Source organism: Mesoplodon densirostris, chromosome 8 (genome assembly GCF_025265405.1).
Source record: "Mesoplodon densirostris isolate mMesDen1 chromosome 8, mMesDen1 primary haplotype, whole genome shotgun sequence".
NCBI lineage: Eukaryota > Metazoa > Chordata > Mammalia > Artiodactyla > Ziphiidae > Mesoplodon > Mesoplodon densirostris.
In genome coordinates, this window is record NC_082668.1 from 1,372,940 (window position 1) to 1,397,493 (window position 24,554).

Consider the following 24,554-nt stretch of genomic DNA (forward strand, 5'->3'; position numbering starts at 1 on the left):
GGTGGGCCTAAGGATCCCTGCTCACCGCGAGGGGTGACGGGGAAGGCCTCCCAGCCCTGGGGCCCCAGGCCTCTTCCTGAACCTCCGCTGGGGGCCTCCTGTTCTGCCGCCTCCACAGACAAGATGGGGACGTCCACTCCTGCCCAGGAGTGGCTGTGGCACCCAAGACCCCAGGTCCCTCCCTGCACCCTTGTCCCGTCTGCTCCCAAGAGGAGGGGTGGCTCTTGTGCCCGGGGGCTCCGGAAGACCCCAGCAGGCCCTGCACGAGGCCCTGGGGCGTGGTCTGGGCTCCTCTGCCTGAGTGGGCAGACAGGTGAGGCTCGGCCTGGCTCTTCACGCTGGCCGAGGGTGGGGTGGGAGAGGAGGGCGAGGCTCGCAGGAGGCTGACCCCTGCTCTCCGGGGACGCAGGGCCGTCGTTCACGTAACAGGTGTCCAAAGGCATCAGGGGCGTTCTGCCTTCTAAGGATGCAGCCGTAAGGTCAGGGCCCTGGACGTGCTGTGTGGCCACCTTCCCTGCCCACCCGTGGGGGCTACAGCTTGATGGGTGGGGACGGGGCGCCAGGCAGGCTCACACGCCACCTGAGCTGCTAGAGCAGCTGGCTCCCAAACAAGTCTCCACACCGTGGGTCCCCGTGGTCACCGCTAATTGCAGGCCCACAGCCTCTCCATGCACACAGCCTCCCGCCAGCAGCTGCAGGTTTCTGTCCTCCCTCGGGAGTGACCGCAGACTGAGCCCCAGGAGAGCCTGCAGACGTGTTTGCACCATCGGGAGCCAGTTTATTTTCTTTGGGAAACAATACTTTGAGGACAGGTTGTCATGGACACCCAGGGTGACAGGATGGAAGGACCCTGGAGAGTTAGATTAGGGGCTAGGATGCTCCTGGGGTGGCTAGAACAGCTCCTGCTTCCAGAAGGAACTTTAATTCAACTCCTTCACTCTATGGGCCGTGACTCCACAGCTTGGAGAGTGTAGGGAGATTTGGCATTTCTAGTCCATAGAAAAAGCCCATCGGGTCCACAGCTTTAGTCCCAAAACAATAACTTCCTCAAAATGCAAACATTGTACTTAGGAGTGAATCACAGGGGCACCTGGAGAAGGAGCCAAGGTGGCACGGTGTCCTCCCCTTGGTGAGGCCGTACATGGAGCAGGGAACACAAACTAAGAAAGTCATCTTGGTTAAGAGGAAGGGCACAGTATTACTGTTCTATATGATTTATTTACTTGAGACTCAGTAGAAAGTGTATTTTAAAAGTGAAGAACTGGGCTTCCCTGGTGGTTCAGTGGTTGAGAGTCTGCCTGCCGATGCAAGGGACATGGGTTCGTGCCCCGGTCTGGGAAGATCCCACATGCCGCGAGGCGGCTGGGCCCGTGAGCCATGGCCACTGAGCCTGCGCGTCTAGAGCCTGTGCTCTGCAACGGGAGAGGCCGCAACAGTGAGAGGCCCGCGTACCGCAAAAAAAAAAAAAAAAAAGTGAAGAACCGGGAATGAGTAGGGTGACTGGCCCATCACTAAGGACATTTATCTATTAAATGCTGTGCCATTGGCCTATGTTATCTATTCAAAACATAAACATATTTAAAAAGCAGGCACATAGCAAGATTTATATATTTTATATATAAATAGTGCAGTTTGGTGCTAGTGCAAGGACAGACAGATGGACCAAGAGGACAGACTTCACTACACACAAGTATTTACAAATAAAACAAAGCCAAAAATGGTAAGTGAATGGGAAAGAGAACGATTATTTGATGAATAATCATATTAGACATTCTATTAGAAATAGAATGACAAAACATATCAAAGTAAATTGCAGAAGGATTAAAGAGTTAAATGCAATAAAAATGAAGTGACCTAGAGATTATCAAACTAAGTGAAGTAAGTCAGAGAAAGACAAATATGGTATAATATCACTTATATGTGGAATCTAAAATATGACACAAATGAACTTATTTGCAAAACAGAAACAGACTCACAGACATAGAGAACAGACTTGTGGTTACCAAAGGGGTAAGGGGGGAAGGGATAAATTAGGAGTTTGGGATTAACAGATACACACAACTACATATAAAATAGATAAACAACAAAGACCTACTGTATAGCACAGAGAACTATATTCAATACCTTGTAATAATCTATAATGGAAAAGAAACTGAAAAACAATATATACATATGTATATATATACAACTGAATCACTTTGCTGTACACTTGAAATGAAATCAACTATACTTCGATAAAAAAGTCAAGTGGTGGGCTTCCCTGGTGGCGCAGTGGTTGGGAGTCCGCCTGCCGATGCAGGGGACATGGGTTCGTGCCCCAGTATGGGAGGATCCCACGTGCCGCGGAGCGGCTGGGCCCGTGAGCCATGGCCGCTGAGCCTGCACGTCTGGAGCCTGTGCTCCACAACGGGAGAGGCCACAACAGTGAGAGGCCCACATAACGCAAAAAAAAAAAAAAAAAAAAAAGTCAAGTGGTAAAAATCTTAAAGGATGCAGACATAAATATTAAATCTTTTGAGGGGAAAATTTTCCTATTTTAAAAGCAAAGGGAAAAACCGAGAAAAAAAACCCCAATAGATACAACTATATACAAATCAAATATTTCTTTAAGTTAAATAACAATATAATCGATAGCAAAAATAAAAAATCATATTAAGAAAAATATGTGTAAATGTCAGACAAATATAACAACTAATGAATAACAATTGATACTACCATAAGGTCTAAATGAATAAATGGACATTGAAAAACAGTTTATATTAAGGAACAGTAACTTATTAACAAACATATAGAAAGCTATCATAAAATAGTCATAAAATCAAATTAAAGAAAATGTTATTATGGTGGTAGTTTTAATTCTAAAAATGTATCCATTGTTGTAGTAGGGTGTATTAGAACTATTTTAGACAGTGTTATGTCAAGAAACATAATATTTCATAATATTTAGTCCAGGATTTCCACCCTATTTTGAGAAATAGTTTTTTCTTTGCAACTCAATTGTCCATCAGCTGATGAATGAATAAATAAAATGTAGTATCATACAAGGTATTATTACTTGGCAATAAGAAGGGGTGAAGTACTGATCCAACATGGATGAGTCTCGAAAACATTATAGTAAAGGAAAGAGGACGGTCACAAAAGCCCAGTTATTGCATGATTTCATTTATATGTAATGCCCAAAATAGGCAAATCCATAGAGACAGAAAGTCAGGGCTGGAGTGGGGAGAGAGAGCGAATGGAGAGAGATTGTTAATAGGATGTCATTTCTTTGGGTGATGAAAGTTCTAAAATTAGATGGTGGTGATTGGTGCACAACTCTGTGAACATACTCTAAACCCCTGAATTTTATCCTCGAAATGGGTGAAATGGATAGTATGTGAATTATACCTTAAGTTGTTAAAAATATACAAAAATATGGAATAAAAGAGCATAGGGAAAGAGAGGAGGGAAGGGAAGGGGGGCAACACCCCCTATTGAGCCACTTTTGTGCCCCAAAGGTGAGCCAAAGCTTTACTTGGATTCACTCCTTCAGTTCTCACAACACCTCTAGCTGGCATCAGGCAGTCATTTTAACTCTCATCTCGGTGCCCAGAGAGGTTTAGTCTCGAAACCCACAGTGGCTGAGTCTATGAAGCCCAGATCCGTTTGGCCTTTCAGCCCACTTTCCCTTTTTCTTCTGTGTCAGCAGCTGCCTGGTGTCCGAACTGGGAAGGAAACGCCAGAACCCAGGCTTAGACATGCTCCCCCTGCCAGTCACTGTGAGGGAACATCTCAGGACTCCAGATAGGACAGGCTGGGACTACAGGCTCTACAGAGCTGGACTGTGTCAGGCCTTTGACTCTGGGGTCCCATACAGCACCCTGCAGTTTCCTAGGCACCACGAAAGTCCCCCAAAACCTTGAACCCAAGATGCTATCTTGTACTATGGCATTTGACCTTGTCATCCTTTCTCCTGTGTTCATTACCTATCACTTCCTCTGGGTTGGGACAGAAACAACAAGACCCAGCACTTGTCCTCACAGAGCTCACACACAAACAGGTTGGGGACAGGTGATAAACATGTTTCACAGGTGTTCAGAAAGCTCTGGGAGCAGGGGGAGTCAGAGCTGGCTCCATCTACCAATCTGCTCACCCTCTGTCTACTAATTCACTCATCCATCCATCCATCTATCCACCCATCCATCCATCCATCCATCCATCCATCCACCCATCCACCCATCCATCCATCCACCCATCCATCCATCCATCCATCCACCCATCCATCCATCCATCCATCCACCCATCCATCCATCCACTCACCCATCCATCCATCCATCCATCCACCCATCCATGCATGCATCCATCCATCCATCCACCCATCCATCCATGCACCCATGCATCCATCCATGCATCCATCCATCCACTCATCCATCCATCCATGCATGCATCCATCCATCCATGCATGCATCCACTCATCCATCCGTCCATCCACCATGCATCCATCCATCCATCCACTCATCCATCCATCCATCCATCCATCCATCCATACATACATACATACATACTTATCCATACATACATATCCATCTATCTGTCCACCCACCTATCCATCCAGTCACCTACCACCCATTGGCCAATCCTTCCATCCATCTGCCCTCTACTCACCCATCCATCCATCCACATAGTTTATGGAGCTCCTTTCACCCACACTGTTCCTGATGCTGAGGATTCACCACAGAATAACAGAAAGCAGAGTAATGGAAGGAGAAAGCCTGGCAGCCAGGGATGACTCTCTGGGGAAGTGTTTGAGCTGAGGTTTAAAAGAGGAGGGGCCACCCAAAGGAAGGTCCTGGGGAGGCAGGACTCCAGGCAGAAGAGCCAACACGTGCAGAGGCCAAAGGCAGGAATGAGCTTGGCTTGTTCCAGGGACAGAACAAAAGGTCTGCGTGCCTGGAGGGGATGGAGCATTTGTGCTGGTTCTGAAAGAATGAGAGCTTGCTGGGCAGCCCTGGAGATATGAAGGGGCTTAGGGTTCGTCTAGCTGGACCAGGCACTTTAAATGCTTTTCTTTCACAGGGAAGAATAAACAAGCAAGAATAGCCAGGAAACCCCTAGAAAAGAAGAGTGGGGTGGGGGTGGGGTCGTCTATCAGATCTACTACGTATTATAAAGCTTCTTTGATTAAAACAGTGTGGCACCAGTTCAGCTATAGACAAGCAGACCAGTGGGACAGAGGAGAGAATCCAGAACTGGGCCTAGGAGCACGTGGATCGCTGCCACGGTGGCTTCTTGGTCAGTGGGGGAGAAGATGGGCTTTTAATCGACGGCTTGGGGACACCTGGATAGCCACGTGGACAAAGGCAAAATTGGATCCACTCTTCGTAACAGACACCAAGTGGATCAGAGGTGAAACCCCATCAATGCTGGAAAAAAAGTGGGACTGACTTCCTTTGCAACCCAGAGTAGAGAAGGGCGTTTATAACCAAGACTCAGAGTCCAAAAGCAGTGAACCAAAGATGAACAAATTTGCCTATATAAAATTAAAACATTTGTATGGCAAAACACACCATAAGCAATGTCAAAAGACACACAAAGTGTTTGCAACTAATATCACAGATGCAGGGCTAAAATCACTGATGCACAAAAAGTTCCTGTTAACAAAGAAAAAGTTCCGCCATCTATAGGAAAATGGGCAAGGATATCAACAAACAGTTTGTAAAAGAAAAAAATGCAAATGTCTCTTAAATATACGAAAAAGTGTCCAAGCATGGTCTTGTAAAAGAAAAGTGAACTGAAACAACACTGGGGTTCCATTTCTCACTTGTCAGATTGGTCAGATCGAAAGGTTTAACAACTTATTATGTTGGTATTTGTATTGATTACAGGTGGGAAGCAAAACGGTGCAGTTCCTCAGAAGGGAATTAGGAATATCTAGTGAAGTTATGTATACATTTGACCTTAGACCCACTTATCCCACTTCTAAGAATCTATCCCTAGGACAAGCTGGGAAACATATGACCTACAGGGGAGGCATTCACTGTGGTCATCCGTGGTGACAGCAAAGACCGAAAACTCCCAAGTCCCCATCAAGGGAGATTGCGCGTGGCCACGGGACGGTGGGAAGGAGAGCGCTAGGGACCTATCACAGCGACATCCTGACAACGTTAGGTGAGCAAAGTTAGGTGCTGGGCAGTGTCCAGGTAAGGCTAGAGAGAGGGTTTGTAGGTAGACATATGTGTGCTTCCTGTATTTTCTAAAAGGACCAACGCAAGGGCAAACCCCAACCTGATCAAAACAGCTGCTAGTCGGGGGGCGGAGGGAAAGGGGAAGGGGCAGGGCCTGAAGGAAGGCTGGTGAGGGCTCCCCCATTCTAGAGCCACACAAACGCTTTTATAAAAGAGATCATGAAGGGTAAGACAGGCATGCCTACGACTTGGACACAAGCAGGAACAATGTGAACCCCACTGTGGCAAATTGGTGGCAAGAAATCTTCACGTAGCTTTAAAAAAGCAGTATTCTGAGTCTAGAGTCTCAGTGAGATATGTTCTAAGGACAAAAACAAATCTTTAAAAAAGTTCTTCTATGAAAAAGGACTATAGCTGAAGGAGGGAAGTGAGGAAATATTCTCTTCCTAGATGGGAGACAGGGAAGGAGAGCACAAGACACCCACCACACACACACATTTATCTGAATCCTCTCCCAGGCAGGGCACAGAGAAGGCAGGAAGAGGACAGTCCCAGGGTCGGCCTGTCACTGAGAAGCACGTGGGGGAGGACACCGACCTCTGCTCACCAGACGTCCAGCTAGAGGTTCCAGGCTGGCTCTGAGGTCCTTCCACGGGGCATCGGGCTCCGGGTGGAGGGAATGAGGGACGGCAGACACGGAGGGGTGTCTAAGAGGAGCAGGATACTCTCCCTGTGCCTCCAGACCCAGGGATCCCGGCTGAGGCTGGGACAACGTCCAGACTCCCCGCGGGCCAGACTCTCAGGCTGGTGCTCACAGCCTGTCCCAGAACCCGGCCCTGGCCTGGTCAGGGTGATGGTGGGACCCCTGTGGGGCAGCAGTGGAAGCAGGGCAAGGGCCTGGAACCTGGCATCAGCAGAGCGGAAGCCATCCAGGGGAAAGGATAGAAGGAGAGAGGGAGAGAGAGAGAGAGAGAGAGAGAGAGAGAGAGAGAGAGAGAGAGGAAACAGCTACCGCTAATGGGAGGGTCCACTGACTTCCCGGGCAGCTCTGTGCTAAGGGCTCCACATCAGCAACGTTGCTCCCATTTTGCAGATGTGGAAACAGGGCCAGGAGGCCTGGCGCCTTGGCCAAGGCTGCATAGCCAGTGAGCCCCGAGAGGGGCACAAGTCAGACCCCGTGTTCCTGGGTGCTGAGTGTGCAGACCATGCTCTGTGTTTGCAGACTCTCTACCGTGGCCTGGGAGCGATGGGTCCCCCAGGCCCCCTCGCTGGGCAAGACCAGATGAGACTGGTCTCCCCCAAGGCCAGCCTTGTTGGGTGAGACAGTGGGACTCGTGTCCCTGGGAGCCCCCGCCCTGGGTTGCAGGTCTAAGCTGGCAGCTTCCTGCAGCTCCTCCCAGACCCGAGGGCACTTCCCCAGCTCTCAGTGAAGGGCACAAATGCTGACAGGTGCCATCACCCCGACCACCTGTCACTGGAACCCTGATGCCTCCTGTCAGCGGCCCTTCAGGCCCAGGACAGCCAGGCCTGCTCAGAGCTCTGTGCCTGCCCAGCCCCCTGCCTGCAGGCCCCCCTTCCCTGGACAGACGGATGAGCGACCTGTGCTCAGGGCCAACAGGTGTTCCTGACTCCAGCTGGGCCGGGACGGCTACGGGCCCCAGGGTCTCGGATGGACCAGAGCCTCCTGGGAGGTGGGGGTGAGACTCAGGAATGGGAGGAATTATCTGGGGGGAGCAAGTGTCCCTAGGGCCCCCGGGAGGCATGGGAGAGGGACTGGTGAGGCTTCTTGGAAGAGAGACTGGCTTGCGAAGGAGCCGGTCACTGGGCTGGAGGAGGAAGGGTGTGTCAGGCCAGCGAGGGCCCAGTGGGCTGGAGGGCGGATTTGGAGCAGGTAATTCCCGTTGGGGGCCAGGCGGCTTGGACGGGCCCCAGCCCTGGTGGTAGGGGCTCCCTGAGGGCTCTGGCCAGGAGTGGCCCCATCAGAACTGGGTTCACGACCACAGTGAGGAGGACTGGGCGGGGGGCCCGGAGCAGGGGGACAGCCCAGGTGGGCGTCTCACCTGGACACGCATGACTGGAAATGAACCAGGTGGGAAAGAAATGACATCTTCCCATCACGCAGCTCTGATTGGCCACGTCCTTCTGTTCTGAGCCTGGTGGAAAGTGACAGTGGGTCAACAAGTGGGTCATATCTGCCTGTCACAGCTGTGACCAGAATCACAAAGCAGGGCGGGCCCAGCATCGCTGAAAACGCAGTGATGGACCTTCCTGCACGGCGTGTCAACAAGAGAGCAGGCAGACGGCTACAGTGCGCGGGAGACCGCCTGCGGTTTGTTTGATGCTCTTGACCTTTGATGCTTCTGGGGAGGGGCCATGAGTCTCCCCACTGCAGGCGGGGCGGGTGTGGAGGGAAGCCCGTGGTGCCTGAGCTCGGTGGGGACAGAGGCCGAGTCACCAGGAAAAGCTGAGCCCCCGGGGCAGAGGCCATGCCCTTGCCCAGCCGAGAGCCGGCCTCCCAGGCTGGCTGCCTGGTGTCCAGCAGAGGGGCCCTTTTCAGCCCTGCTAGAGACAGCTGAAGCTGAGGCTGGGCAGATATGGTGAACTTTCAGGGGTCACGCCACCTTCACAGGCGCCCACTGCAAGGGGAGGGCCAGTGCTTGGCCATGGCTTGTGGGGTGACAGGGGCAGGGGTTGGCTTGCATGACCCTGGGGCTGACAGTCCTCCAGCCCTGCCCCCTGCCCTGCCTGTCTTCCCAGAACTGGTCCCCAGGAACCAGTCTTACGGCGGGTACGCCAGGGCCTGGGGGTGAAGGTTGCACATTTACAGTGGCCCTCAGGCTGGGGGCCGGGGTGGGGCGGGGGGAGTACACTGCGGGGTCTGCAGCCCGAGGACCTGGCCGGGTCTCCTCCCCTCCCTGCCGGTGGCATCCTGCAGCCCCGCCGCCTCCCCAGCATCCTCCTTCCTCTTCCGCCTCTGAGTCTCCAAGCCTGGTGGGGACCCACAGGTGGGCTCACAGGTTCAAAGGCATCCTGGGAAAATCCAACTAAACCACGAAGCTCTCAGGGGGCTTTAAGGCTGCACGGAGTTCCCTTGAGTGTCAGGGAATCCAAAAGCATTTGAGTTCAGGCTTGGCATCCAGTGTGGGAGTTCTGGTGGGAGGATGTGGTGACCATTTCCGGGGATGTGGATGGACGTGCCAGCCAGAGCAATGACCACGGACCTGCCTGTTCAGGGGCACAGGATGTCCCATCCAGAGAGCCCCGTGTCCTGTGCGAATCACGGAAGATTGGGCATGTTATGTGGTGACCCACACCTTGCTCGTTCCGGACAGCTCACTGTTTGCAAAGTATTTGCACTTCCATTCTCTACCCGAGGGCTCAATGGTGCAGAGGTTGTCAACTGGTTTTACAGAGGCGGGGCCGCTGGACCCCCCAGGGGTCAGTTTTCCTCAGAGGTGAGCACAGTCCCTGCTTCCCCAGCCTCTTGCCGCTGCTTTCAGGGGAGCCGGGAGATGGGGAGTTCACGCCTGCAGGACAGTCCAGGGCTGAGTCCTCTGCCATTGCTGGACGTGTGACCTCGAGCCGGTCACTAAACCCCGGGGGGCTCAGCTTCCTCGCCTGTGCCCCACTGAGCTGAGAGCAGGCAAGGGCATGGCACAGAGCCACGAGCACCCGGGCTCAGGCAGCACCGGTCTGCACTCTGCTGTCCCCAAGCCCACGGGACAGCGCGCAGCCGGGAGGCTGGGGCACCACAGAGGAGTCCTGCGGGGGCAGAGTTACCCGGGGGCACCTGCGCAGGTCCTCAGCCCTTGGGCGGGTGGGACAGGTGAAGAGGGCCCAGTGGGTCACCTTCGGCTCCGGGGACCCTGCTTGTGCTTCAGGTCCGGAGTACCTCCTTTATGTCCCACAATTGCTTCTTCCACGGCCACTGAACAAAAGGCCCCCTCCCTGTTCAGGCCTGAGGGCAACCACAGCGTCCCCATTGTCAAAGTGCAATGCGATTGGAGCAGCCCTAGAGGTGGGACTGCCCCTCCCCACAAGGGCTGTCGGGGCCACAGCCCCAGGGCGGAGATCTTGTGAGTGGGGGGGGGGTCCCCAGTGTCACCGCGTGTCCCACCCCAAGCAGGACGGAAGGCTTGAGCTGGCACGGTCCCCATCAGGCCCAGATCAGTCAGGCGAACAGTCACCGCGACAAACTCACTCTGGGGGCCTCGTCCAGCAAGCCCGGGGCACAGGGCTTCGTCCCCAGATCCCCGGGCACTTTCTTGGGCTTGAGCGCCCCCTGCTGTTTGGAGCCGGCGGAGGAGGAGCTGGGGGTACCCCCACCCACTGCTCGCCCCAGCCCCGTGTCCTGGGATTCAGAGGCCGCCAGGAGCCCCGCACCCAGGACGCAGGAGGCACATGAAGACCCCAGAGAAAGGCCCTGTGGGTCTGAAATCAGTACTGGAGGAGATGCCAGGCCTCTGCCTGGAGAAGGCGGCTCAGGACACTGGGTCTGAGGTCAGAGGACAGACCCCGGCCCCTGAGCTGCCCTCACAGACCCAGATCCCCTCCAGGGGCCAGGACCGTTTCTATGACTCAAAATTGCTCACCACGGTGGGAGAGCTGAGTTCAGCACAGTTGGAGGGGGCGTCACCCCAAGGAGGGGCTGATCTGGCCTCTCTGGGCCTTGGGCCCTGATGGTGTCAGAGGTCCTCCTGACCACTGCTCCACCAAGGCCCAGATGTGTGCAAGATAAACAGGCCGATTTGGGACAAAGAGTAGAAATCGCTCAGCAAAGCTGGAGGAACAGTTCTGAGAGCCTCCCACAGCGAGTCCTGTTTGAGGTTTGAAGTGACCTCCCAGAGAAGTTGCTAGGACACCCTGGCCATGTCCCTAGGAAGCGATTAGTGATGTTGGGCGTCTTTTCATGTGCCTGTTGGCCATCTGTATATCTTCTCTGGGAAAATGTCTATTTAGATCCTCTGCCCGCTTTTAAATTGAGTTATTTATTTTTTGATGTTGAGTTGTATGAGTTCTTCATATATTTTGGATATTAACCTCTTATCAGGTATATTATTTGCAAATATTCCCATTCAGTAGGTAGCCTTTTTGTTCTGTTGATGGTTTCCTTCAGTGTGCAAAAGATTTTTAGTTTGATGTAGTCCATTTGTTTATTTTTGCTTTTGTTTCCCTTGCCTGAGGAAACATATCCAACAAAATATTTCTAAGATCAATGTCAAAGAGCATACCGCTTATGTTTTCTTCTAGGAGTTTAAAGGTTTCAGGCCTTACAGTTAAGTCTTTAATCCATTTTGAGTTTTTTTTTTTTTTTTGTATATGGTGTGAGAAAGTGGTCTAGTTTCATTCTTTTGCGTGCAGCTGTCCAGTTTTCCCAACACCATTTATTGAAGAGACTGTCTTTTTCCCCATTGTAGATTCTTGCCTCCTTTGTCATAGATTAATTTTCCATATATGTGTGGGTTCATTGCTGGGATCTTTATTCTGTTCCATTGATCTATGTGTCTCTTTTTGTGCCAGTACCAGACTGTTTTGATTACTGTAGGTTTGTAGTATAGTTTGAAATCAGGGAGTGTGATACTCTAGCTTTGTTCTTCTTATCTGATTGTTTTGGCTATTCAGGATGTTTTGGGTTTCCATAAAAATTTTAGAATTATTTATTCTAGTTCTGTGAAAAATGCCATAGTTAATTTGATAGGGATTGCATTGAATCTGGAGATTGCCTTGGGTAGTAAGTTCATTTTAACAATATTAATTCTTCCTGTCCACAAACATGGCATATCTTTTCATCTGTTCGTATCACCTTCAATTTCTTTCATCACTGTCTTGTAGTTTTCTAAATACAGGTCTTTTACCTCCTTAGGTAGATTTATTCTCAGGTATTTCATTCTTTTTAATGAGTTGTGTTTTCTTAATTTCTGATAGTCCTGATAGTTCATTGCTAATGTATAGAAATACAACAGATTTCTGTATATTAATTTTGGATCCTGCAACTTTGCCAAATTCACTGATTAGCTCTAGTAGCTTTCTTTTTTTTTTGTCATGTCTTTAGGATTTTCTATGTATAGTGTCATCAGATATTTTCTCCTATTTTATATGTCCTCTTCATTTTGATATATATATATATATATATATATATATATATATATATATACATACACACAGCATCTTTCAATGTATCAATAGTTTCATTTTTTATATTTGTACTGATTTTTTACATGTAAGAAATCTACTCTTATCCAAATTCAGATAAATACTAGTATCTGTTTGTTCTATATTTTGTTTAATAGTTTATTTTTCTCTAATATTTTGTTGTATGATATGGAGTGAGGGTCTAAATTTGTCTTCCAATAGCTAATCAACTGATTTAGCACATTAATTGTACCACCCCCTTCATACCCCTGCCAGCAGTGAGGTGATGCAGCCTTCATGTTTCACAAAGATTTTATACACCAGAAGCTCTCTGGGATGTATATTTTTCTCACTGGACTTGCTATGAGTATAACCAGTGCTGTGCTGATTTAATTCTTGTGGCTTTATTATATGTTTTAAAATTAGCTGTTTCACCCTGTATCATAGGTATTCTTGTTATTTTTTTTTCAAACAAATTTTAGAATCATTTGATTCCAAAACATTTCCTGAAGAATTCTTGGTAACATGTTAAATATGTAAATCAACTTGCAAAGAATTAACAACTTTGAAATATTTAGTCTTACCATCCAGGGACATGGTATTTATCTCCATTTATTCACTTTAAAGTGAAACCCTCTCAGTGGAATTTTATGCAGTCCTGACTATTTGGGGTTTGGTTTGTTCCTGGGAATTGGGGGATTCTTGATGCCATTGTGAATGTCATCTTTTTGTCCTATAATGTAGTCTACTTACTTAATACAGCCTATGGGAATATCTTTGATTATTGGATTTTTTTTTTCATATCCTACTTTTTCATTGAAACTTATCAGCCCTGAATTTTCTGTTGATTCTTTTCAGGTTTTAAACTGTAATTATTTTTCCTGCATATACTGATAGTTTGTAACCTTTTTCTTTCTAGTTGGGCCTCTTCTTTCCCACTAATGACTCTGCAGTGACAGGCTCTTAGACTGTTAAATAGTGATGCAGTTGGCAAACAACCATTTTTAATTTCTGATTTGAAGGGCCATTTCTCTGGGCTTCACTGTCATATTAAGTGGGGTGTTGTTTTAAGGGGAAATTCCTCATCATGTTAAGAATATTTCCTTCTGCATTTTGCTTTTTAATCTTTCAGTAAGGAGTAGGTATCTATTTTTGCTAAAATTCCTCTAGTATTAGAGCCAGGGATGTTTCCACAGAGGCCCAACCACCCCGAGTGGAACGGTCTCCTTCTACAGAGATCCAAGCCCCCTTCCACCAGAGACTCCTTTGGGATCCATGCTGACTGTGAGCAGCCAACCCCACAATGCCAGAGTAGGGCTTCCACTGGCCCCTGTAACCAGTCCTGGCTCCCCGAGCAGAGTGTGACCTACTGCCAGCTTCTTCTGGATGCTGTGGGGATGCGGTTTCCATGGAGAATGTACTGCTTTTGCTCTGATCCAGCTTCCACCCCCTGCTGTAAGAGAAGCCCCTTCCTCACACCCCACAGAATTCAGAATGGGGAGGGCTCCTCCTTTCTCCCAAGGCTCCTTCTCATCTTCACGTCTCCACAGTTGAATAAAACCATCTGCTCCTTCTGTCTAAGTCGTGCTCACCCGCCAACCTGACACCTTCCAACTCCATGTATCACTGCCCTTCCCTGGGCCCTGGGGTCCACACTTTTAGTCTTCTGGTAGGTTGTCACAAGTCCCCGATTTTCCTCTACCTGCAGCCACCACCCACGTTGCCTGCTTTGCCATCTAAGAAACAGAAGCTTCAACCTTGGGGGAATCTAGATCTTATGCCTGTATCCCACCTGAAAGGGAGTGTAGGATGGAGGAATATGAATTAACGTTTTGCTATTTTGGCCAGGGATCTTTCTTTAGTGAGAAATAAAACACAGCAGATCCATTGTAAGTCATTATACATGTGACTGCGAAAAGCATCTCTGTACAGGTTCTTTGTGCCCATGTGTGAAGAGGTTGAGTGGAGGAAGAAGAGCTAGAAGAGGTTAGAACGATGCTGAGCAGGATAATTCATTGTGCCTGACACATGCACTCACTACCATGTGTTCAGCTGGGGATTTAGGTTTATATCTTCTGCTCTGGACCTTTTGTGTCTCTTAAATCTGGTGATTCGTGTTTATCAGTTCTGGAAAATTTGTATGCGTTTCTTCTATATACATTTCCTTTCCCTGAACTATCAGACTCTCCCTCTGGGACATCTATTATTTATACATTGGGTCTTCTCATGCTTTGTTCCATCCCTCTAACTTTTCTCTGTTCTTTTTTCTATCTCTTTCTCTGTTGTATTCTGGGTAATTTATTAAATCTGTGATCTTAGTCTGTTATGAGTGCCATAACGAAGTACCACAGAGTAGGTGGCTTACACAACAGAAATTTATTTTTTTACAATTCAGGAGGCTAGAGGTTCAAGACCAAGGTTTTGGGGTGTTGGTTTCTGATGAGGCCTCCCTCCTGGGCTTGTAGATGACCATCTTCTCCCCATGTCTTCACATGATTTTCCCTGTGTGTGTGTCTGTGTCCAAATCCCTCTTATAAGGACACAAATCATATTGGATTAGGGCCCACCCTAATGACCTCATTTTCACTTAATTAACTAGTTAAAGGCCATATATCAAAATACAGTCACATTCTGAAGTACTGGGAGTTACGAGGGGTTTTTTGTATTTATTTATTTATTTGGTTGCACTGGATCTTAGTTGCAGCTCGCGGGCTCCTTAGTTGTGGCATGCAAACTCTTAGTTGTGGCATGTGTGTGGGATCTAGCTCCTGGACCAGAGATTGAACCCGGGCCCCCTGCATTGGGAATGCGGAGTCTTAACCACTGCGCCACCAGGGAAGTCCCTGGGAGTTAAGAGTTTGACATATGAATTTTGTGAGGATACAACTCAGCCTATAATATCCATCTTCCAGTTCATAAATTCTCTCTTCAGCTGAACCTAATTGCTTTTTAACTGTTCCATTAAGTTTAAACATATGTATATGTATAACTGATTCACTTTGTTATAAAGCAGAAGCTAACACACCATTGTAAAGCAATCATACTCCAATAAAGATGTATAAAAACAAACAAACAAACACAAACCACAAAATTCCTATAGCTGTTTTTAGAAGTTTGTTTGGGTTTTTTTCCTAAATCTTGTTCTCTACTTAGAATTTCAATTTCTCCAGTTTTTGTTTATTCATTTAAAACTTTTATATTTACTTTCAGGTTACTTCAGGATATGAATTTCTTAGGCGTGCTAATCCTCTCAGTTTGGGTAAACGCTGACTGCCTGAGCATACATTCAGAAGGTCCACCTACACACATGCACTGGAATCTAGGTTGTGGGAACATGACCCCGGCATGGTTCCACTTTTGTTTATGCCAGAAACCCAGGACTGGCCCAGGGCTGAATAAATGTTAACTTATTAGCTTAAAATCCCATGTGTTAGAAATCTGGATCCCCCAAAATGTTCAAAGTACAGGCCTGGAGTCTGATTTTTCAGGAGAGAATTTTTCCACTGAGAGTCCAGGTGGAGATAAGAAAGCATCTTGCATCTCTGAGCTGGTGGGTGGAGACTTTCTTGTCCAATTTTCAGACACCCCTCACCCCAGCTCACCCCCAGTGCCCACACAATGGAAGTGAGGATGTGGGGAAACAAGTCTAGCACTTCTGCTTCAAGGCCTAGACTTTCACACGTGGGCACAAAGAAACAAGTACAGAGATGATTTTTGCAGTCATGTGCATGGCAACTTACATTGGATCTGTGGTATTTGGTAGATTATTTCACAGAAAGTTCTGTGGCTAATACGGCATAATGTTAATGCATATTGAATCTGGGTGTGAGTATATGGGCCTGTTAGGTAAAAATAAAAATCTGCACTTTTTCTATGTGGACAGATTTTATACTTTCATATAAAAATCAATTCATTATTGAATGGCTCAGTTTAACTCTTGTTAAGTGATTTTACTTATTTCAGCTTTATAAAAAAAGAAAAATACATACACATTACTGTGAGGAAATATAACAAAATGAAAAAAATATCATCACTAGGAGATGAGATAATGGTTGATGATTACTTTCTTTTCAAAAGTTTTCTGTGTTGTATCGATTTATTTCGTAATGGATATATATGACTTTATAATGGAACAAAAGTTTTCCCTAAAGGGCTCCTTTTGACAAGTTTGAACATTTGTCAGTGATTCTGTCCCTGTGGCGTCCCAGCTGTGCTCAGTGGAGACACAGGAAAGGGTGTGGCCCTCAGCCCTGCCTGGCGCCCCTCCACCTGCAGTTCTTCCCCCTGACGAGCCCCTTGACAGGCGCCAGCTCCTCCCTGGGCAGTCAGCCTTGGCAGTACCGTCTGGTACTGGGGGTGGTGCCACTGCACAGGCCACCAGGAGAAGCAGTCTCTGAAGCCTGCCCACCATCTTCACCCCCTGCAGCACTGCAGCCTGACCACCCAGCCTGACGCTTCCCTCCGTGGAGCGGGGGGCTCTGAGGGGTGGAGGCGGCCCTTGCCCGGGTCTACCGCTGTCCCTTGGAACCTTGGGGGTTCCCCGTCTGGAGACACAGCTTGGAAAGTGGGTCTGGACCTCAGCTGGAGGAGCCTGCACCCCGTGGCCCTGATTTACATCCTTTGCATCCTCACTACAGGTGGAAAAACACTCTGTTCTGCTCCTGGCATCCACCCTCTTCCGTGTGGGTCCTTAGGAGAGTCAGGCAGCCCCTCGGAGCCCACCACCTCCTGTAAAGCCAGAGTGAAGCTGCCTGGGGCTGCGGGGTTCCAGCGCTGTGACCGCAGTGCTCACTGCACTGTGCAGTGGATGCCCGTCACTGGCAGCTCTCAGCATCACCCCCTTTCCACCCAGTGAGCCTGTCTCAGGCCACACGCCCCCTCAGAACGATTCCCTTTTCTCTCTCTCGTGTCTTTATCCAGTTGGACCACGAAAGGCAGGTGGGCACTGCCTGCAGCAGGCTGGGGGCTGCCGAGACCACCCCCCAGTTCCCCCTTTCCCCTTTCTCGCCCCCCCCAGGTCTCAGGGAGCTTCTCACCGAGCCCACTGCCTCTCCTTGTGGCCCCCCCCGTCTCTCACCTTCACCAGGGGTGGGGCAGCCGGGAATCGCCATCTGTGGTTTGATTTGTGGGGTGCAGGGGGTTCGAGCTCACAGTGAGGGGCTTCGGCCTCCCGTGATGAAGCTGAGCTCACCCACGGCAGCCCCCGCCCCTCCCCCTTCGCCTCCCCCCATCTGAGCGCCCGCTCATTCGGCCGCCCGCTACCCGCTATTCTCTGGCTGAGACTCCGGACCGGCAGCATGAGATTTTGGCAGCAGCTCGTGAAGTGTCACGGAAGAGCGAGGCTGCGAGCTGCCATGTGGTCTCCCGGCCTCGCCTGCAGCCCTGAGAGCTGCCCTGCAGAGTCAGCGTGTTGACGTTCGGGCCCAGCGTGGCTGTCAGAATCTCCGCGTTGGCGGGACGTGCAGCCCACGGAGCCCTGCTCACCCGGGAGCAGAGGGTGCTGCTTCCGCGGCTGTCTGCTCCTCGCCCACCCAGGGGCTGCCGTGCAGGGTGTGTGCTCCCAGCCAACTCTTGTGCCGTGGGTCTCAGGGCCGCTTGGGGTCAGGCCTGCCGTGCAGCGCACAGTGCCAGGCTTTGTGGTGCATGTCCTTTGCACCCTCCCTCCTGGCTGGAACTCCCTGTTGAGCCCCACCTTGAACTGGGCCAGTTCTGAACTGGGCAAGAGATGTTCAGGGTCGAAGCTCGAAGCCTGAGAGAGCCTGATTCTGCAGGAGCAGCCCCTGGCGCTGAGGAGGCCTGTCCCCACCCCACCCGATTCCAGGTGAGCTGGTGCAGGTGTGAGGACGGCCGTGGGCCCTGTCTCTGCTACAGCCTGTTTGCACAAGACTCTGCTCTTCGTGCAGACACGGGAGGTACCCACTCCCCTCTTTGGAGTCTCCTCACCTGCTCAGCCCCAAACCCTGGGGCATCGCGGTAGGTTGACCCTGTCTGTGCGGAGCTGCCACAGACGCTCAGGACCTGCAGAACCTCAGGAGGGCACGTGGGGGAGGAGGTCTCCAGCAGACGGTCCAGGCTGGCCGGATGTGAGCGGGTTCCGGGGCCAGCTGTGGTTCGGCAGACGTGGGCTTTTCTGAGCACTGACAGCGGCGCCTGCGGGACTCAGCAGTCCCTCGAGGTCTAGCTCCCCAGCCCCCCACCCAGCAAGTCCAGCAGCTACACGTGACCTTAACTTTTAAGGTTTTCTTAGGAATCTCAGTTAGAAAATGCATGATCATGCCTTGAACAGAATCAAATTCTGAGTTGTCGGAATGGTATTTGTCGTGGTGGTTCGATGTTTATTCATGAGATTTCTGAGTGGTGATAGAAGGTTATGCTGGGGTTCATAGCAAGTAAACGTCCTCCCTTCCGTTCTGGAACCCAAATTTCTCATTATTTTTACATGTTGCAGGCAGGTATTGCCAACAGGAATAGGGAGGTCTGCAGATCTGGAAGATAATCATTCCTCAGACGCATAGAGAATTTTAACATTTTGAAAGTACTTTTATAGTAAGGGACCAGCTCATGTGTTCAGAGTGGTTCTGTGTTGATAGAAAGCAAAGCCTACACGGGGAAATGTGTATGTACATTTTTTATGAACACAGAGAAAGGTGAGGAAGGATGAGCAACAAAAATAAACTTTGGTTATCCCTGGAGAGGTTGGGAGACAGGGAGAAGGAAGTTGCTGACTTTTCTTCATACACTGCTCTATTATTTTACTTTTTGGAATTTTTAAAAGATTCAATAAAATAAGGAAGAACAACAAAACACTTGTATTTTCATCTCCTTCCTTTGAAAGGGGTACAATTATTTTCCTAGTGTTATGTGCAGAGGCAAAGCAGGTGGGCAGTTCATCTTCCTCTTCTTTGCTGATGGCATTTATTGAGGTCCTACTGTGTGTTCATCCCAAAGTGAGGCCCCAGAGACATCCCTGGCCTCAAGTAGCAGAGACGCAGCTGGGATACACATGTGGTCTTGATGGAGGTCCAGAGGTGCCCCCCCTAGAATCTCACCCCTCCTCTCACAATAATCACACGATGTCTTGCACACAGCAGAAACTCAGTAAACACCTTTTTGAGTCCCCATTTTACAGATTCTTCCTTTATACATTTATTCACTTAGTGAAGGTTTATTGAACACCTACTATGTGCTGAGCCATGTCTGCAGAGCAGACAAGTAATTGAGAGGCTGCAGAGCCATGTGGCCAAAACTATGGTGCTTTGGGACCACCAGGGAGGGGTACCTAAATCTGGCCAGAGTCGTGGAAGTCTTCATGGAGGTGCTGCTTGAGCTGAGTTGTACAGACCAGAAGGAACTAGCCAGACAAAAGGAGTGAGCCTCACAGGTGGAGGGAACGGAGGGTACAACAGCTCAGAGGCAGGTGTGACTGAGCAGAGCATCTGTGAAGATCCACGTGGTTTGACACCAGAGGGGCCCATAAAGACCACATCACGAGAAGGAGGGTGCCCAGGTGGAATTTTATCCTGACTGCATGGGAGAGACACAGAGAGATTTGCCTTGAAAGAAAACTATTCTGAGAATGGAGGCGTCTGAGGGTGAACACATGCATTTTCCTCCTATTTCCCCCTTCTGAAGCCCCAGTGAAATGGTAGTAAAGAGATCTGCAGGAGGCATAAACCCACAACTGCAAAGAACATGGGAGAGGAGACCACAGCGACATCTTCAAAGTGGGAGAGTCACCTTGAGAAAATGGGGGTCAGGAAATTAAAGACGGCTCTGATGGTCGGAGAGTAGCCCCACTCTGATGCAGGTCACCGTGTGTGACCCGGACCCCTACAGTGAAAAGTACCTGAAGAAACCAGTTTTCCATTTCACATCCACTAGGATGGCTAGATTCAAAGGTCAGATAGTTACAAGTGTGGGCGAGGCCTGCGGGTGGGGATGTAAAATGGCTCTAGCACTGGGAAAATAATCTCAGAGTCCCTGAGGCGGCCCCACAGAGTTACCACAGGACCCAGCCATCCCACCTCTAGGACCAGGCCCAAGAAGAATGAAGACGTGTTCTCACAAGACCTGTACATGAACGTTTATAGCAGCATCATTCACAGCAGCCAGAAAGTGGGAAAAACCCAGATGCCCATGACTGACGAGTGGATAAACAGACTGTGGTTCATCCACACAGTGGAATATTGTTTGATCATAAGAAAGGAATGAGGTACTAATTCACACTACGGCATGGATGAATCAAAGACATGCTCAGTGAAATAAGCTCAGGCACAGCAGGGCACATATTGTATGATTCCATTTATACGAAATATTCAGCACGAGGAAGTCCATGGACAGAAGATACAGTGGTGGTTGCCTCGGGCTGGGTGAGGGCTGGGGAAGAGGGTTGTGACAGCTAAGAAGTACGGGTTTCTCCTTGAGGTCATGAAAATGTCCTAAAATTGACTGTGGTGATGCTTGTCCATGTCTGTGAAGGTACTAAAACGCACTCAATTGTACACGATAAATGAGTGAGTCATACAGGGGTGAATCACATCTCAAAACATCTATTACAAAAAAGCAAAGCAAAACGGTTTCACTAAAATCAGTACAAAGGACCAGGCTTTCCAGGGCTGGTGGGCAGTTTGGTGAGGAGATGACAAGAGCTTTTGCCTTCATTTTTTTTTTCTTTTTGCGGTATGCGGGCCTCTCACTGCTGTGGCCCCTCCCGCCGCGGAGCACAGGCTCCGGACGCGCAGGCCCAGCGGCCATGGCTCACGGGCCCAGCCGCTCCGCGGCACATGGGATCCTCCCAGACCGGGGCACGAACCCGCATCCCCTGCATCGGCAGGCGGACCCCCAACCACTGTGCCACCAGGGAGGCCCTTGCCTTCATTTTTTAATTTCACGCCCATTGGGCGAGGGCCAGCGTGCTAACTAGAGAAACCGAGGCCTGCCCCTGGTCTCCACAGCCCTCCGGGAGGGTGGGTCCCGCAACTGGGGCTCAGCCTGGGTGCCCTCAGGGAGCCAGGCCTGCCTCCCACTCTCCCTCCACAACCAGTTACAGCAGGTGTTTTAACCTCAACACAAAACAGCACTGACATATAACTATTTTTCCATAATATTACTCTGATATGGTTCTTTCAGTATTAAGAAAAAAAATGCTGATCGATACTACTTTTTTTCTTGGACATTCAACTCAAGTGTGGATTCGGTTCAAGGAAAGAGAGGAGGGGAAGGGTTTCCAGGCTGCTAGGGGGGTCAGAGGAAAGCAGCCTTGGCCATAAGGAGCTGGGGATTTCTTAGAGTTTGGGTTCCAGTGGGAAGCTGGAGGCCGGGCCGTCTGACCGTCTCTGGAATGCCCCGCAGTGACACCAGACTTCCTGTCAGAAGCAGAAATTTCTAGGGCAAAGGCGGGTGGGGGAAGTGGGGGGGGGAGGGGAAGAAGGGGTGCGATGCTCAGAGCTTCACACACTTTCTCATTGCGTCAACACAGCAGCTCTGCTAAGGGGGCTTAACAAACACGCCTAGGAAAAGTTCAATTGATGAATGAATGAATGAGTGAGTGAATGAAAATAAAAGTCTCTCCTGTTTTGTTGAGGAGGAAACAGGCTCAGAGAGGATTCAGGACTCACCTGAAGTTTCGTGGTTAGTGAGGGATAGACAAAGCCTGTCTGGCTCCAAACCATACCCTGCCAGGACCAGGAGCAAACCAGGCTGGGTTGATGCAGACGCACCTGGAGCCCGAGGTCTGCCGGGCAACATTGTTTTGCTTTTCTAGGATTAAAGAAAATCTAGAGAAAGTGTGCTCTAATTTTGTATGTTTTGTGGAGGTAGAATTTTCCGTGTGCTCTCCTGCTGTGAAGACCAAGGTACCACCTTCCTGGGTTTCCCTGCCCACAGAGCTTTGAGCCCGGGGGCTAATGTCACCAGGCTCAGAGTTAGGACAGAGAGGAAAAGCTGGAATAAATGTTCCAACCTGGCTTGGGGGTCCCTAGAGGAGCCTGCGCTTCTTCCCACAACTCAGTTTTCACTTAGCGGAGGAAATTGCCGATGGCCTTGACCATCTTGTTTTGATCTGTGGCCACAAACTCAGAGGTCAATGTCCACTTGAAGACAAGGGGAAATGAACCATAAACCTTTCTCAAGGTGTCTTTTCAACAGAACAGGGTAGAGGTGAGCGCCAAAGGAAGGTTCTGGAGGCCAGAAACCACAGAGGGCAGCCCCTCCGATCTTACCTCCCTCCTGGCGCCCTTGCCCTTAGGTGAGAGTGCGCAGCCCCTGGGGAAGGCCCCCCGCTTCCCTGAGATGATGGGGGCTCACAGACCTTGACCAAGCTGCAGCTTCAGAAAAAAACACCTGATGCGTGCAGCAAATACTCACCCGCGAAGCAAACACAAACACCCCTCTCAGACCTGCATCCTGCGCCCGTGCCAGACATCACTAATCGACACAGAGGCACGTCCCTTCCGGGTCCGAACGATGCAGCCTCAGCCCAGCACACACGGCGCCGCCCCCCAACCCCGGGCTGATAAAAATGGCCGTAAGATGAGACCCGCTGCCGTCCGGCCCTGGAACCAGGCAGAGCTATGAGTCCTTTCACTAGGGACGCCTTGCGGGGCCTTGGCCAGCAGCCAATCACCTGAAATCCAAACCTCACCAGTCCGGGAATGGGGTCTCCGGTGGACTTGGCCGACCCGTGCCACCCCCTCTGTTCCCTGGGGGCATCACGGAGATGACTGGAAGCTGAAAGGCAAGCTGGGTGTTCTGGCTTCCAGGAGAGGCCCAGTGCCTCCCCGCCCCTCCCCCGGGGTCCAGCCCTGCTCTGGCCCTCCCTCCGCAGACAAGGATGGCTTGCGGAGAGCACGCTTCTGGGCACAGCACCCCCATGTGCAGCCCTGGGGCCAATCAGCTGTGGGAGAAGGAGGGAGGGTCTGGCGTGCTCCTCCCCCATGGCTGGCTTGGGGGTGGGGGGCAGCAGGGAAGGAGTTCCTGGCCCCTCGTCCACTGCCTGGTCCAGCGCAGCAGGTGGCGGGGAGGACGGTGGGGTCTCCTTGAAGCTTCCCTGCCCCTCACACGAGCAGCCGGCCTCAGCGGAGGGCTTGCTGGTGGCTCTCCTGTGAAGTTACTTTTTATCTAAAGGATCATACGTTGTCCTGCAGTATTTCCTGTGTTCTCAAAGTCTAGTAGGATCTTCAGACGGTGATAACAACCCCATGGGAATTCTGACCCCTTCCGAGGTCCTGAGATGCCAAAGTCTGTCCAAGAATAGACGGCCCCCTGCCGCAGGGTCAAGCTCCACAGAGGCTGCCGGCCAGGCTCCTGCCTGCGGAGCCCTCGTCAGCACAGGCTCGTGACAAGAGAAGCAAAACCCTGCTGGGCGGGCGGGCGGCCGTCCAGACAGAGTCAGGCTGCATGGATGTCCTGGCCGTCCTCGGCCTGCTGTGCTGGGCCCTCCCTGCCCATCCTTCAGAGTTCGTCACTCAGGGCAGCTGCCCGAAGCCCCTTGGCTCTCAGGTCCTGGTGGAGGTGACCCGGCCTTCCTGGTGAGGCGCGTGGATGAATGCGGGCTCAGAGCGCCTGGCCTCCAGCCCCGGCTGCCACCCTGAGAAGCCCGGGAGAGCAGAGGCCGTGTGATGGCTGGGGACTCGTGTTGTGGATTGAATGTGTGCCCCAGTTCACATCCTGATGCCCGAACCCCCAGTGTGACAGTATTTGGAGGTGGCTGTGGTTCGATGAGGTGGGGGGAGTGATGGGATTAGTGTCCTTAAAAGAAGTATGTTCCGTCTCTGTCTCTGGCTGTCTCTTCACCACTTGAGGATACAGGAAAAGGCAGCCGTCCGCAAGCCAGGAACACAGCTCCCACCAGGAACCGAATCCGCAGGCAGCCTGATCTCAGACGTCCAGCCTCCAGGTTGTGAGACATCAATGTCTGTGCCTTAAGCCTCCAGTCCGTGGTGTCTGGTCCGTGGTGTACCGTCGCGGCTGCCCGAGCAGACTGAGAAAACACAGCTGGCGATGGGGGCCAGGGAGGGCTCCGAGAGGGTCTGAGAGGCCCACGAGGCTCCTGCAGAGAAAGCCGCTTGCTTCCTTTGCTAAGGACCCCCCGACTGGGGACGGCAGCCCCAGAGTCGCTGTCCTGGAACTGGGATCTGGGACCCCGCCATCAGTGGTGTGTGGGGGACAGATTGTCTGCACCTGGACAGGGCAGCTGCACGTGCCCAGGCACCACGGAGCCAGGCGATCTGTGAGGAAGCCCCTTGTGGCCACCGCCTA